General features: G+C 44.4%; 1 protein-coding gene across 4 annotated transcripts in view; it reads right to left on the bottom strand.

Moving 5' to 3' along the window:
• MYRIP (myosin VIIA and Rab interacting protein) overlaps positions 1–14651 on the bottom strand; it is a 219958-nt gene that overhangs the window by 98395 nt on the left and 106912 nt on the right. The window lies entirely within an intron of this gene.

Genomic DNA, 14651 nt, shown 5'->3' with positions numbered 1-14651 from the left:
TGTGTGTGTGTGTGTGTGTGTGTGTGTTGGAGGACTGGGGAAGAGGGAGAGGGGTGAAGTGTTGTGTTGTACAGCCTCTATGTGTGTGAGAGAAACGGGCGAGAGTGTACATGTGAGAGAACCAGAGAGAGACACTGTGGATATCGCTTCTATGCTTCTATGTGTGAGAGAAGGAAGGTGGGGAGAGAAGAGGGCAGGGGAAAAGGGGAGGAGGGACTGTGGAGAATTCGAGAGCATATTGTGAGTGTGTGAGGGAAAAAGGGAACAGGGAGAGGTAGAGAGCAAGGAAGAGAGGGAGGCAGAGAGGGTATGTGGTGTGTGTGTGTGTGTGTGTGTGTGTGCGTGGCAGCTGTGACCAGTGGCTGGACTGTACACACAGCCCCTGCCTACACAGTTCTCAAAAGCCTTCCCAAGTTTCCTGGAGAAGCTCTGCCAGGGGCTTTGGGGAATTTTCTCCTCTCACTGGCTCTAAAGCAAGGCTGGATTCTCTCAGTCTGAGGATGCAGGATCAGGAGGCCCCCCAAGGTCCTGCCCCTCTGGCAGGACCTGATTTCTGGCTCTGGGTATCTGAAAGCCTGGCTCTGTGCTGGAGGAAATCATCCCCACTTGGGAGCTGGGGTTCCTCAGAGCAGCACAGCTTGTGTGGGCAGCAGCTGGAAGCTGATTCATCCTCCCTGCTCAGGGAGGGAGGATGCCAGGGTCTGTTTACAGCTCTAGGCCTGAGGAAGTCATCCCAGAAGGGGTGTGAGGGAGGAGGAATCAGGCTCTATCCTTGTGAGGGACGGTGACAGCGCTGGACCACTCCAGTTTGGAGGAGGTGTGAGGTCAGTTTGGGAAATTGTAAAAGGAGCTTGTAGTGGAAATCTTCCTCTCAGAGTCTGGCACCCATTCATCCTCTTCCTGACAAAACAGTACCCCAAATATTTGGGGAAACACCTCTCCCCACTCCCAGGCTCCAAGAGTGGGTCTGGCTCTAATCAGGTGTCTTCCCCTCCTCCCAGCCACAGTGATTAGATCGGGGACGGACAGATGAACCCAAATCACGCCAGTGCGAGCCATGCCTAGGACTCTGTTCAACCCTTGCAAGTGGGGTGGTTTTTAAGGATGTGTGGTTGAGAGAAGGGAGAGGTTACAGTTCTGGCCGGCATCCTGCTATTGTGAGAAGTTTGAAACTGCAGCCCACCAGCAGAAAGCAATGGAAAGGAAAGAAACTGAGTCCTGAAGGTAAAGTTTAAACTCTGGATCCAGCAGTACCTGAAGCCACACTACTCTTGAACATTTTTCATTACATAGCTAATAGGTTCCCTTTTCTTTAAGTCAAGTTGGGTTGGGTTTTCTATCCCTGGTGATCCATGAAAGCCTGGCTGAAACAGTGGTAAATGGGATTCCCAAACCCCTACTGAGAACCAACAATGTACTGGGCAGGTACAGTGACAGGTGCTGGGGGAGGAGGTGATTAAACACAAGGCTTCTGTCCCTGGGGTCTCCCAGTCACCAGAGAAGGCAGATGTCTGAATGAGGAGCCAACACCTCAGCGACAGATGTCCATGTGCTACAGAGGAGAGGAGCTGACAGTCTTAATCCAGAGCCCAGACGGGAAGGCCAGTGGGGGACGGAGGAGTGAGGACATAGGGTTGTCACTGGGTAACAAACACCAGCTTTAGAAACAGAAGGACCAAGCCTTTGATGCCAACACAACCTCTCCGAGTCTTCATTTATTCACCTGCAAAAGGGGGAGTCTTATCTCATAGTTTTGTTGTAAGAATTAAACATTTAATCAGCCACTCGAGACATATTTGCTGAGCACCTGTTATGTGCCAGAAACTGTGAACAATATGGTATGCAAAACAGAGAGGGAGCTTATACTCCAGTGGGGTAAGCATCAGAACAAGAGCCTGGATCATGAGTGAGTGGGACAGGGAGGGACTGGGGTGGGAGAGGAGTATCAACAAACACAAACTTGCTTGATGACAATCTGTGACCATGGAGGGGAGGTCTGGAAGCAGAATAAGATTTGAACTTGTGAAGAGGGAGGCAGGGGGCAGGATTCCAGGTGGAGAGAGACCCCCATTATGAAGGCAGGGGGGAAAGGAAGGAGGGAGCTGGAAGAGCAGGTGGGACCGACCCTGTGGGCCTTTGTGGGATGTTGAGTTTTGTCTTTATTTTAAGAGCCAAAGAAAACATGGATGGGTTGCCTCTGGATAATTAAGAGTTTGAAGCAAATTGTTGTCACTGGTTTTGCGTTCAACTGCAATACTGTTATGGCCAAGTTGAGAATAGAAATTAAGAGAGAAGCGAACTGTGATAAGCGGGGCATCTCACCTCTGTTGGGGCAATGCCGTGAACAAGGGCGGCAGCAGCGGTGATGGTGCAGGGTTATCCCCATGCTGGGCAGGAGCTGCTGGTGAGGAGCTACAGACTTGCTTCCACTGTCCTCTCAGAGGGCCAGAGGGACCAGGCCCAGGCCTCCATTCCAGGGGTGGGTGTGGTCACTGACTACAAAGCTGTGATGCACCACGGGGCCTGGACCTCCTGAGACATGAAGCCCATTAGCAGACTAAACTTCCGGGGGGTGGGGAGCATGTGAGACAGCGTTGTCTCTGGGAGCTGGCGGTGGTGGCCTCTGCTCCCAAGTAAGCGGAATGGGACAGTGGAAAGATGCTGGATTTCAACATCAAATAAGCTGGGTTCCCAGTCCAGGCTCAGTGCCTTGTCAGCCACATGACTTTGAGCAGGTCTCTGAGCCCATCTCCTACCCTGTAAATCGAGGCTAATTCCTGCCTTGCAGGCTTTCTGGGGATTTGGGGAGTTAACACAGACAACATGCCTCCCTCTCAGGAAGCGGACTGTGACTTTCACTTCACTTTTCCAGTCCTTCTTGGGGTTCTGGATGACTAGTGTGGGCCACATGTGACAAGACAGCCCCAAGGCAGCCCCAGGCACCGCTGAAAGCATCCCAGAGTAGAATACCCTGAGCGGCCATAAGGACTTGCCTGTGTAAATAAAATTCCACTGGGAGAGGGGTTTGGGGAGACATGCCCACCCCATATGGCACATGGTGAATGCCTTTCACAGCCTTTCCTGGCAGCTGGCTGTGATCAAGGGGAAAAAGAGAGAGAGCCCAGGAGGGGTACAGAGCATCTAGGAGGGGAGGACATCTTTGGGGGCTTTGGGGTATTGACCACGGACAGGTAGCAAAGACCCCAGGCAGGGTCTCTGAATCAAGAGTTAGTGGCAGCGACTTCCCTGGCGGTCCAGTGGTTAAGACTTGGTGCTTTCACTACTGAGAGTCAGGCTTCAATCCCTGGTCAGGGAACTAAGATCCTGCAAGCCACATGGTGCAGCCAAAAAAAATAAAGAGTTAGTGGCAGTTTCCATTTGCAGTAACAGGGATGGGATGGACCTAGGGATTATCGTACTAAGTGAAGTAAGTCAGACAAAGACAAATATCATTTATCACTTATACGTGGAATCTAAAATCTGATACAAGTGAACTTATTTATAATACAGAAACAGACTCACAGACATAGAAAACAAATTTATGGTTACCAAAGGGGAAAGAGGGGGGAAGGATAAAATAGGAGTTTGGGATTAGTAGATATACACACTATATACAAAATAGACAAACAACAAGGACTTAATGTATAGCACAGGTAACTATATTCAGTATCTTGTAATAACCTATAATGGGAAAGAATCTAGAAAAAAGATATATAACTGAATCACTTTGCTGTATACCTGAAACTAACATAATATTGTAAATCAATTATAGTTCAATAAAAATAAATAAATAAACAACAACAACAAAAGAGTTAGTGGCAGTTTCAAAACCCCCCTTTGCAGTCTCATAGTGGTAATAGCCACGTCCTCAGAACAGCACAGACAAGCAGGTCGGGGAATGGGAATCTAAACACACAGGGCACAAAAGACACAGCAAGTACAGAGTCTACTGCAAGGCTTACAGAGCCTCAGATGAGCCATTTATAGCTTCTGAAATGCATCTTAATGTGTCTCTTTGCAATGCCATCTCTTTCCAGGCAAGTTCAATCCTTGGCACCATTACCAGGGTGAGAGTGGAAGGTGCAGACTTCCCTGGCCAATGTTAGCATGAAATCTTCCTTCTGGGTGGTTCTGGGAAGAGTAGAAACAATTAACACAGAGCCTTTATCTTGTTTAAACTCCCCTTCCTCTACTCAGTCCTTGATGCCGCTAAGAATCCTGCAGTCTAATTTGTAGATCAAGCATGTTATTAGATGTGAGAATTAGAAGTGACAAGCAAAATGCCCCATGCCATGATGCTAATACTCATTAAACCATCCTTGTCTATTTTAGAGAAAATACAAGCTCACTAAGAATATATTTAGTGATTGTCTGCTAAAATATGCTCCTAGTGATGTAAATCAAACACGGGGAGGTCTGGGTGGTCCTTGATTTGTCACATGGCCATTAAAACCACGGATGCAGAGAAACACTATATTCTTTAATTTTAAAAAGTGGCTGGCACCAGAAGGAAAGGTTTCACGAGGATGGAGCATCTGGATCTGGATCAGGAAGCCTAAACTCTGGGGTCTCACCCTAACAGCCAGACCCTCCTCTAACCTGGTCTCTCCGTTGGTGGCAGCCCCCTTCATTGGCCCAGTTGGGGAGATCCCGGGGAGACCAGGCCAGAGGGCCTCACCAAGACCTGGATGAAGGCTCCAGAGCCACAAAGGAGAGGTGAACACAGAGAGAAACTTTGGCTGGATCAGCTCCTACTAAGAACCACCCGTTCCCTGGGGGAGGTGCAATGTGTACCAGCTTACTTGGGAGCACACTAGCTTACCTGAAGTTCACGCCTGGGAAACCACAACCAAAAGGAAGAAGATGAATCCTCTTCACTGCTTCCTGAAGGCTCACCTCTGCTCCACCCGAGTGTCTGAGCATTTGTGTGGCACCTACTTAAGCCTCCACAGACCCACCACGCTAGAATGCAACTCAACATGGCACGTCCTCCACAGACATCAGACAGGAAGCCTACACCAATGGAGGTGGAACACTGCCACTGAGAAATGAAAGTCATAGGTACCTGTGCCACATATGATGTCACCTTGTGGCCTTTTATTTCTGAAGGACATTTCTGAAATGGCTCTAGGCAGGGAAGTGCATAAGCCAGCAGGTTTGACAGATGATGAGTTAAAAATGAATGAAGCTGGTCAGCTGAGTTAGGTTTTCATTTCCTAAACTTGAAACCTTATCCTGTAATACTTATAGGTGACTTGCTCTTGGAGACTGGAAACCAGCAGAAATGGTGACAGGACAATTCTGGCTGGTCTACAAGGAGAGCGGACTCTCTCCACTGCCTTCAGCCTCATGCCCCACACCAGGTGGGGACAGGTCATATGCAAAGGCAGACTCCCCTTTTTCCCAACCATCTTGGGGAGTTACACTGCCCTCTAAGGCCAAGATCATGATGCTGTCTGAACACAATCACTGCCCTTCATGACATCAGCAAATTTCAGCACTGAGCATTGGGCCAGCTCCTCACTGGCTAGCCCCTAGGCTCTTTGAGGAATGTGTCACAGGGGTCCCTAATCACTGTCAACTGTCAATCTCTCAGGAGGGGCCCAGAAAGGTCAGGGATTTGGCACAAGTTCTCAAAGCTTACCAAGCAAGAAAACAGTCTGATTAGAAATAAAGCTGAGTATATTGATTTTTCTTGATGAAATTTTGAATGCAACAAGTATTCATGGTGTGTTTTTCAGCATCCAGTAACACCACATGAGGCACTTTTTAGTAAACCCTTGAGAAAGAGATTGTCCCAAGGTCAAAAATCAAAGGATGGAGAGAAGCACTTTTACATTATTATTAGAGGTGCACATGGTCTCAGAAGTGACCTTCCTTGACTTTGTCCCACTGAAACAAACTCACAGGCTCTCACACATCCACATACACCTTGGCCTGAAGATCCTGTATATAATTTTAGAGAAGAAAACAGAAATTGACAGAAAGTGGTTTTTAGCGAAGCAAATACAATTCTGCATAAACATTGCCAAGGCCCTTGTAATACAATAAGCCCAGAAACATCCAACAAAGAGGAGCATGTTCTTTGGAACTAATGTATAAAAGCTTTATGATGATGATGACATTCCTGAGACTCTCATAAAAATTCTAACTTCCATGTCCCCTTTTAGCTTTGTTTATTTGTTTTGGGCCCTTGTTAGGGTTGATTTTTTTGAGCTGCAGACAAATCTAATGGCCACTTCTAGCATTGTGGCATACTCCAAATATATCTAGGACCAAAATTTTCCTGCTACATGAATACATCTCAGTCTCAGGCCCAGAAGCATCTCCGAGTCTTAAGAACCTGCATGGAAAGCTACTAAGCTCAAAGATGGCTTTTGAGGGCTCCCAATGAAAAGGACAACGTTGTAACAACTTCTGCAAACATCAATTTTTTTCAGCTACAAAATTGGAATACTGGCTCCACGTATCTCATGGGTGGCTGAGAGGTTAAAACAACATAATGCAACCAAAAAATGCTTCTTCAATTTAATAAGGTCTGGCTGCATCCTTCTTAATGACCTAGACCTGAGTTTCAGGCATTAAGATGCTCTCAGACACAGGATGCTTTCAGGTCTTCTGGCTCACCCGTCAGGGCCTTTGCACCGCCTCTCGGTGCTCTCCCAGCACTTATACCATCTCCGTATGGTTACGGTTGGGACTTTCCTGTCTTCCATATTAGACTCTGAGCTCTTGCAGGGCAGGGACCTCTTCCTGTTGTTCTTGGAGACACCCTTTTCCACTCAAGCCACTGCTATGCTGGGCAGGCTTGTTCCAGCTGCGGGGAGCTGACTGTGAGCGCCTCTCGCCAACTCAGTGATAATACGTCGATAGCTCGAAAACGTATATGGTGGGAGTATTTACACTATGGAAATTGGCAAATACTACAAATCAAGCCTTCTTTATCCCTGGAGAGCCGGTTGTCAAAAATTCACCAGGATACCACTGACTCCAGGCCAGCTTTCTCACCTCATCCTTTTAACCTGACACATTCATGCTGGACAAATGTTCTCTGCAACAGAACCAAAATCTAGCATGTCACGACACCCTCCCTTCTTGAAGCAGATGTTTCAGTTTGTACTCTCAGTTCTATGATCTACTTGCCTGGCTTACTCCCCAGTGATGGCAACAATAACAACCATAATAATAGCTAACATCTATTGGTACTTATTACGGGCCGGCTGCTGGGCTGAGCCCTGGCAGACCCCTTTCAATGAGTCTAGTCCACAACGCTGTGAGGCTGGCACTGTGTTACACTCATCTGGACCAGGAGGAAAGCGAGGCTTTGGATCCTTGCCCACAGGCGGGCAGGACCAGCATCAGAACCCAAACCAACTCAGCCACATCACCCCTCTGTCACAGCCACACTGGGTCACTTGCCCTGCTACCCTCCTGTGGACCTTCTCCCCATGGTCATGTCTGTGCATGTCCAGCACTAGTCACTGTTTTCATCCATGTAGCAGTGGTATGAGGGGAGTTCGTTGATTATGCTTTGTGGCACCTTATGAATTCCCTAACAGCCCCCAGTTTTCATCCTGGACTCAGGGTGTGGGCTGGCCCCCGTTGTCCCACCCTAGAGCCCTGAATGCCAACCGGCCTCAGTGCCCACAATAAGATTCCCTTGCTGCTACACTCTTCCTTCTGGATTGAGGCTCCCAGAGGCCACAACTGTCCACATCACTTCTCTGAACCTGGCTTTGAGAACAGTCACTGGAGGTCCACTGCAGTAGGCACAGGGCTGCCTCGGTAATTACTCCCAGCACTACCCTAAACCAGCAAAAGCTCTATTTGATGGATAGTAGACTTGGGAACAGAGAGCTAGTATGGGGCCAGGCCAGGGTTTCAGCCAGGTGTGTATGATAGCTGGCATTCTTTCCGCAACACCAGAGGTCCTGAGTGTAAACCAGGGGACAGGCCTCTGGATGGCCAGGGGAGCCAATTCCCACTGCCATCTCCCAGCCCCTGGCCCACAAAGCAGCAGGACCTGCCCTGGTGACCCTCTGGAGGGGCCCTGCAACTCATTCTCCCGTCCCAGCCCCTGGCAAGCAGGACACTGCTATGGGTTGAGCTATAGCCCGCTCCTGTGCTGGAGAGGGCCTGCCCAAGGCATGAAATCCCCACAGCCACAAAGGTCTCATCCCTCCAAAGGCAGCCTCCACGCAGTGAAAAGCAAGCTGTTTAACTTGCTTTTCAGCTCACTAGGGAACCATAATCCATTCCTCCTGGGTCATTGTGGACATCCTGCTTTGATTGCACCCTTTATATTTTTAGTTTTAAGTTTTCTGACCTCCGTAGTTTCAGTTGAGAAATCTGTCGTCACCTGAATTGATCTTCCCTTATAAGAAATATATTGTTTATTTCTGGCTGCTTTCAAGATTTTTAATTTTTTCTTTAGTTTTTAAAAGTTTAATTATTATGTATCTTGCTATGGATCTGAATGTCTTTGGTTTTCCAAGTTGTGTGTTTATTTTTCCAAGTTGTGTGTTTATTTTGGTTTTCCAAGTTGCGTGTTTATTTTTCAGGGTTTCAAGGACATATTCTGGCATTATTCTCAGAGAATGACCTTTTCTCCTCAAAATCAGCCAGTGAATTTATTTGGTTTTTATTTCCCTGGAGCAGCTTCTAATTTTCTCCACTCATGCTTAAAAAAATCCTCTACTGCAATAAAAAGTGTAGCTGGAATACTTTTATGAGTGTGATTAGAAATGATGTCCTTGTCACAGGAGGTGCCATCCTCTGGCATAACTGCAGGGACTCGGCATGGCTTCCCAGCTGTGCCATCAGAGCTGGAGCCATCAGAGCCAGGGGCTGTGGGCCGCACTTCGTTATAGTAAAAGAAATTAAAGTTCTTATCACCAGAGCCTTCTAACCATGGGACAGACACCATGGTGGGCACAAATCATCCTTCTCTAATCCTTTAGCAACCTTCTAAGCCCAGTGTCATGAATTCGCATTTTTCAGATGAGGAAAATGATGCTCAGAGATGCTTAGCAACTGGCCAGTAGCCACATAGCTGTTAAGTGGAAGAGCCAGTGTAAATGTGCCAGTAAATTTTTAAAAATTATTTTATGGCAGTATTGCTTACCTATAGTAAAGTGCACTAATCTTAAGTGTCACAGTGAATGTTTACATATGTGCACACACGTAAGATCACCACTTAAGTCAATGTATAGAACGTTCTAATCACTCCAGGAGGCTTGCTGGGTCCCCTCCCATTCAGTAGCCCCTTTTACTCCCAAGGGCCATCACTATTCTGGTTTCTCTCATCATAAATCAGTTTGACCATTTCAGAACTCTTCATCAATGGAATCATACAGTATGTGCCATCTGTATCTGTCTTCTTTGGCTTAACATCCATGGTGTTCATCCATAGCGTTGCGTGTATTGACAGTTTCTTCTTTTTCATTCTATCTGATAACACACAGTGACATGACATAGCCTACCTACTGAATGGTGTATTATTTTCCCAAAAGTTAGAGATATAAGCTAAATTGATTAGAAGCAATAAAAAATTTTTAGTGCTTTATGATTGTACCTGAAAGGCACAGCTGACAAAAGTTATTCAGCTTATTTGGAATTCATTACACTTCCTGAGTTTACAAGGCCATTCCTAGATGTCTCTTGAAGAGTCTCATTTTAGAGGTTAAACAAATCATCTGAAGGACACACAGTCCCAGAAAATGCAGGTGTCTTCGTGTGGTTTAATTTGAATGAGGCTCTGGAAGCTACTTGACTGGGGAGTTGGGGGGTCCCTGGGTCAATTATTTAGAAAAAAATGAAATACTCTTTTCTTAATTATCTCATATATTCACTTATACTAGTGTAGACTATACGCCTTTTCAGTTCTTTCCTTACCAACAAATTCATAAATACTCCCCTGACAGGGCTGCCTTTGAATTGCAGAAGCCATAATGTTCTCTGATGCTTTTATGGTGATTCTGAGAGCAATTCACACCTTAGGCAGGATTCCTAGGAATACTTCTGACAGTACAGCTTACACAGCCCAGGCTGAAGTAGCCCATTTATATGGTAAATGCGTTGGCCCTCCCATCAGGTGATGCTGAATCAGTTTGCCTTCTTTAGGCCACTTGTTCCTGCTCTCGAATGAGAACTCAAGAAATTTAGCAGCAGTAGATTATTTTTTTTTAACACCTTATTCTTTTTTTTTTTAAATTAATTTATTTATTTTTGCTGTGTTGGGTCTTCGTTTCTGTGCGAGGGCTTTCTCTAGTTGTGGCAAGTGGGGGCTACTCTTCATCGCGGTGCGCGGGCCTCTCACTATCGCGGCCTCTCTTGTTGGGGAGCACAGGCTCCAGACGCGCAGGCTCAGTACTTGTGGCTCACGGGCCCAATTGCTCCGTGGCATGTGGGGTCCTCCCAGACCAGGGCTCGAACCCGTGTCCCCTGCATTAGCAGTCAGATTCTCAACCACTGTGCCACCAGAAAAGCCTAGCAGCAGTAGATTTTGGTCTTGATTTTAAGAGCTGTTTGTAGTCTTAAGAAATGAATACAGAAAAAAAAAAAAAGAGAAAGAAATGGATACAGCATCATCTTCTATAATAGTTCCTGCTAAACTTATTTGTCTTCATGCTGAATACTCCCTTTCCAAATTAAGGTTTATTTCTCTAGGACCTTTCTAAGGATTTACATCTTGTAAGGTTTCTATAAAGTGAAATGGATGTTCTTTGCCGGCTATCCCCCTCTTATACTGGGATATCAAATCCTTCTTTTCATTTCTTAAATTGATGTTCTGTGGACCTTTCTGAGGGAACTTCAAATTTTTAACCGCAAGGCTTATCCTAGGCTTGTGTATATACTGTATGTATATCTGTGCTTTATGCATAAAAAGAGCAAGATTCCCTCTTCCCTCCAAAGACCAAGTTTGGCCTGGTTGGGGGGGCATTTAGTCCTGTTGAGAATGCACACCCTGGAGTCTGGAGGCAAACATTTGGGTTTGCATCCTGCTCCCACCCTTACTTGGAACAGTAATATGCCTCAGTGAGCTCAGCGTCTACAACTATAACAGGGGGTGCCATCCACCTTGCAGGACCATAAAGTGGAGAGTGTTGGCATCTAATTAGCATTCTTTTCTGGAAATCTACTCTCTGCCGCCCGCAGCCTAGATTCAGCCCTACCTTGCCCGAGCTTTCCAGTCTGCCCATTGCTCCCCCTTCCTTTGTCCAGCCTGCCTTTGCCTCCTGTCCTCCCCTGCTGAACACCTACCTCATGAAAGCCCAACTCAGGCATCCCTTCCTCTGGGACACCTGTCCTTCTGTTGCTCTAACCACGGGGCCCGCACGGGGACTTCAGAGTCTCCAGCAGAGCACTCTTCACTCACAGCTGCTCACACACAGATTCATCTCCAGTTACTATGGAAGCTGCCATGAGCAGTACTGAAATCTGTTTGACTCTTTAACCTTGGCCATTAACGTAGGCCTGGGCACTTGCTAAAGGAGAAAACCAGTGCCTTTGCTTATCAGAGAAATTTCAAAAAGATCAAAATTTCTGGTTAGGCTTTAGCACTTTCACTGCCGTGGCTGGAGTTCAGTTCCTGGTTGGGGCACTGAGATCCTGCAAACTGCTAGGTGCGGCCAAAAAAAAAGAGAAGAATTAAAAAAAAAAAAAAGAATAAAAAAATTTTAAAAAGATCAAAATTTCAGGCTGGCCCCTTCCCCATAGTAACTGTCCTGAAATTTATGCAAGGAGGCTTCAAGGAAGAAAGGAGAAAAGGAACATTACAAACAAAAGGCACAGCAAGAACTCATGTCAAAAAATTATACGATAAACATCGCAAGTGAACACGTGAACAAACAGTTCTCCAGAAAATCAGTGATGGGCAATAAAGAGTTGATTGTTTTAGCACAGGCCTCCTGTGTAGGCTGAACTCAGTAAGCATTTATGGAGGAAACAAGTGAAAAATGTTTAATTTACCATGATGTGTGTCAGTGTGTATTTCCAGGAACAAGGACACTCTCTTATAGAGCTATGTAAAGTGATCAATTTCAGGAAATTTAAAATTAATACAAGACTATTCTACCATTATCCATATTCAAATGGTGTCAATTGTCCCAATGTCCTTCATAGCTATTTCCCCTCACCTCAAGAGTTGATTAAGGATTAGGCATGTCACTTGGGTATCGTTTCTTGTTAGTCTTCTTTAATCTAAACATTTCCTCAGTCTCTTTTTCTTTAATGACATCAATATTTTGAAGACTTCAAGCCAGTTGGTTTGAATAATATTGCTCGGTGTGTCTTTGATGTTTCCCAAGATGAGATTTATTCTAAAATTTGGAAGGGTAGACTGTCTCTCACAGTACACAAATGAAACTTCCCACCAACATTCCTCCATTTTTTTCCCTTAAATTCTTCAATCTAGTCAAGAGATTTGTCAGTTGTACAGCTTTTTCACTGAACAGCCATGGGTAAGATGGGATTTTTCCAAGCACACAGTAACTTTCTTTGACTTGTTGCATCATGGTGTGTAAAGAAATCTCAAGAGCTCATTAACCAAAATGAACTACATGAAATTGACACACAGTGCTGCCAACACAAATAATTCCATTGCCATTCAGGCTCCTTTGCCACATAAATATTCCACAAAGTGTACACCTAGGAAGAATGCTCTCTGTTCAAAAAAGTGAAAACACTTCAAAGAAACCATCGCATACATAATTTTTAATATATAAGAATTTACCCATGCTAATACAATATACACATTATTTTAAATGTCTCATCATATTCTGTCAAGTTGAATGTATCCTAACTTACTTCCTCTGTTCTATTGTTGGACATTTAGATTATTCCTGGGTTTTACTTACAAATAATCCAGTATATCTCATTTTTGTATTGAGAATTATTTTTGTATTAAAAATATTCCATCGTCTCTTTAGGTGTAGGTTTTCAAAAATGAAATTAATGGGTAAAAGGACTTGAACATACTAATGGCTCTTGATACACGTTGGTAAAAGGTTATGCCCATTTCAACTTTGCCAGCAATGGATGAGAGTGCCTTTTTCAATCTACCCTTGCCAACACTGAAGAGAATGCCGAAAAAAACACATTAATTTCATGAGAAAAAAGCTACTTGAAGCATAAATCTCTATTCCCTTGCTTTCTATTGAGGTTCAACATTTCCCCATATACTTGTTAACCTGTGGATGTCCTCATCCCATAGTGATAATTTTTTAATATCATATCTTCTTTAGGGATATTGCAAACCCATTAGGATATCTCTAAAACATACTGTGGAGTTTATACTAAAAGGGCAGCATCCTAATTTATGAATCCTGTGGACTGTGTGGAACACTAAGCAATAAGTGATCAGGTAGAAGTAAAGGATATTTGACTCCAAGTGAAAAGAAATGAAGGCTTAAGTTGTCTCAGAAAAACCAAAGCCAATGCCACAGACATAATCAGGAGATGTGTTTTGATTTCAGTCCCAGGGATAATTTTTCTCTCTCATTCCCCGAAGACAATCTCCCAAACTGGTCTGTGTTAAAGGTAATAGCACAAAACAACAAAATTAGAGAGAACAATTTTTATAATGAAGCAAAGAACTAAGAAGCCAATTTGTTTCCAAGGAAAGTAGGAACGCCATTCCTGAATCAGTTCGACACCAAATGATGACTGACGTGTGCATCTAGGCTCACTGAGAAAGTTCGGTTTCCTCAGAAGATCTTAAACAACCAGTATAAGTCCTTATTTATAATGTTTGACTGAATCTATGCAATAAATGGTCAAGAAGATAAATTTTTATATAATAAAAAGATGACAAAGGGAATGATCCTGTAGTATCCCATTAGATATATAACTTCTAAAATAAGTAATCCATCATTCATCCTATAATAAATTCACTGAAGTTTGTTAATCTCCCAAAGCTAAAAATTTTAAACTAACACTGACAACAGAAATATGTTTTAATGCAAAACATACGGAGAAAACAAACTGACGAAGCACGAACCATCTGATCATAATTAGAGCAGTGACCATTACAAGGGAATTTTCATTTAAAATTCTTAAAATGCTTTTACTATAATAAATAACCAACCAGAACCCTACCAGGACAGGTAGACCCTTTTTCACTGTGATGAGAAAGAGGAAAGCTGAAGTTTTGGACTACCACCATTTTTACAGTGACTTGACATTACCTGTGTCCTCCCCAAGGAAGCCTACATTCTAATCTGAGTCCCTCCTGTAGAACCACACCACAGACAGGCCCGGGTGCTTGATATAGTCATTTATTTTGGACACAATTGGTTAATTTTATCACATGGATGTCTACCCTGTATTCCTAGTGCCTTAATTTTCTGTGAGCAAGAATTTTTATTATTATAATTATTCATGGCTCCATAGTATCTCAAAAACATATGCATATGGTAGCTACTGGATAAACAGCTAGAAATTAAACCAATGCACCAAAAATGGGATTAATTTACATAGGAAAGGAAAAGTATGTCATAGGCAGTGGGGAGTGAAACATGAGTCTGAAAAGCGGTCATCTCTGCAACTTCACAGAGCTGCTATCCACTATTTTATTGGGATTTCACACAATACACACACAGGTATTCTTCATGTAATTTGACATATACAGTGTTTTAAAATCCAGTTGCTCG

This window comes from Phocoena sinus, chromosome 11, assembly GCF_008692025.1.
Source record: "Phocoena sinus isolate mPhoSin1 chromosome 11, mPhoSin1.pri, whole genome shotgun sequence".
NCBI lineage: Eukaryota > Metazoa > Chordata > Mammalia > Artiodactyla > Phocoenidae > Phocoena > Phocoena sinus.
This window is presented reverse-complemented; position numbering and strand designations above follow the sequence as displayed.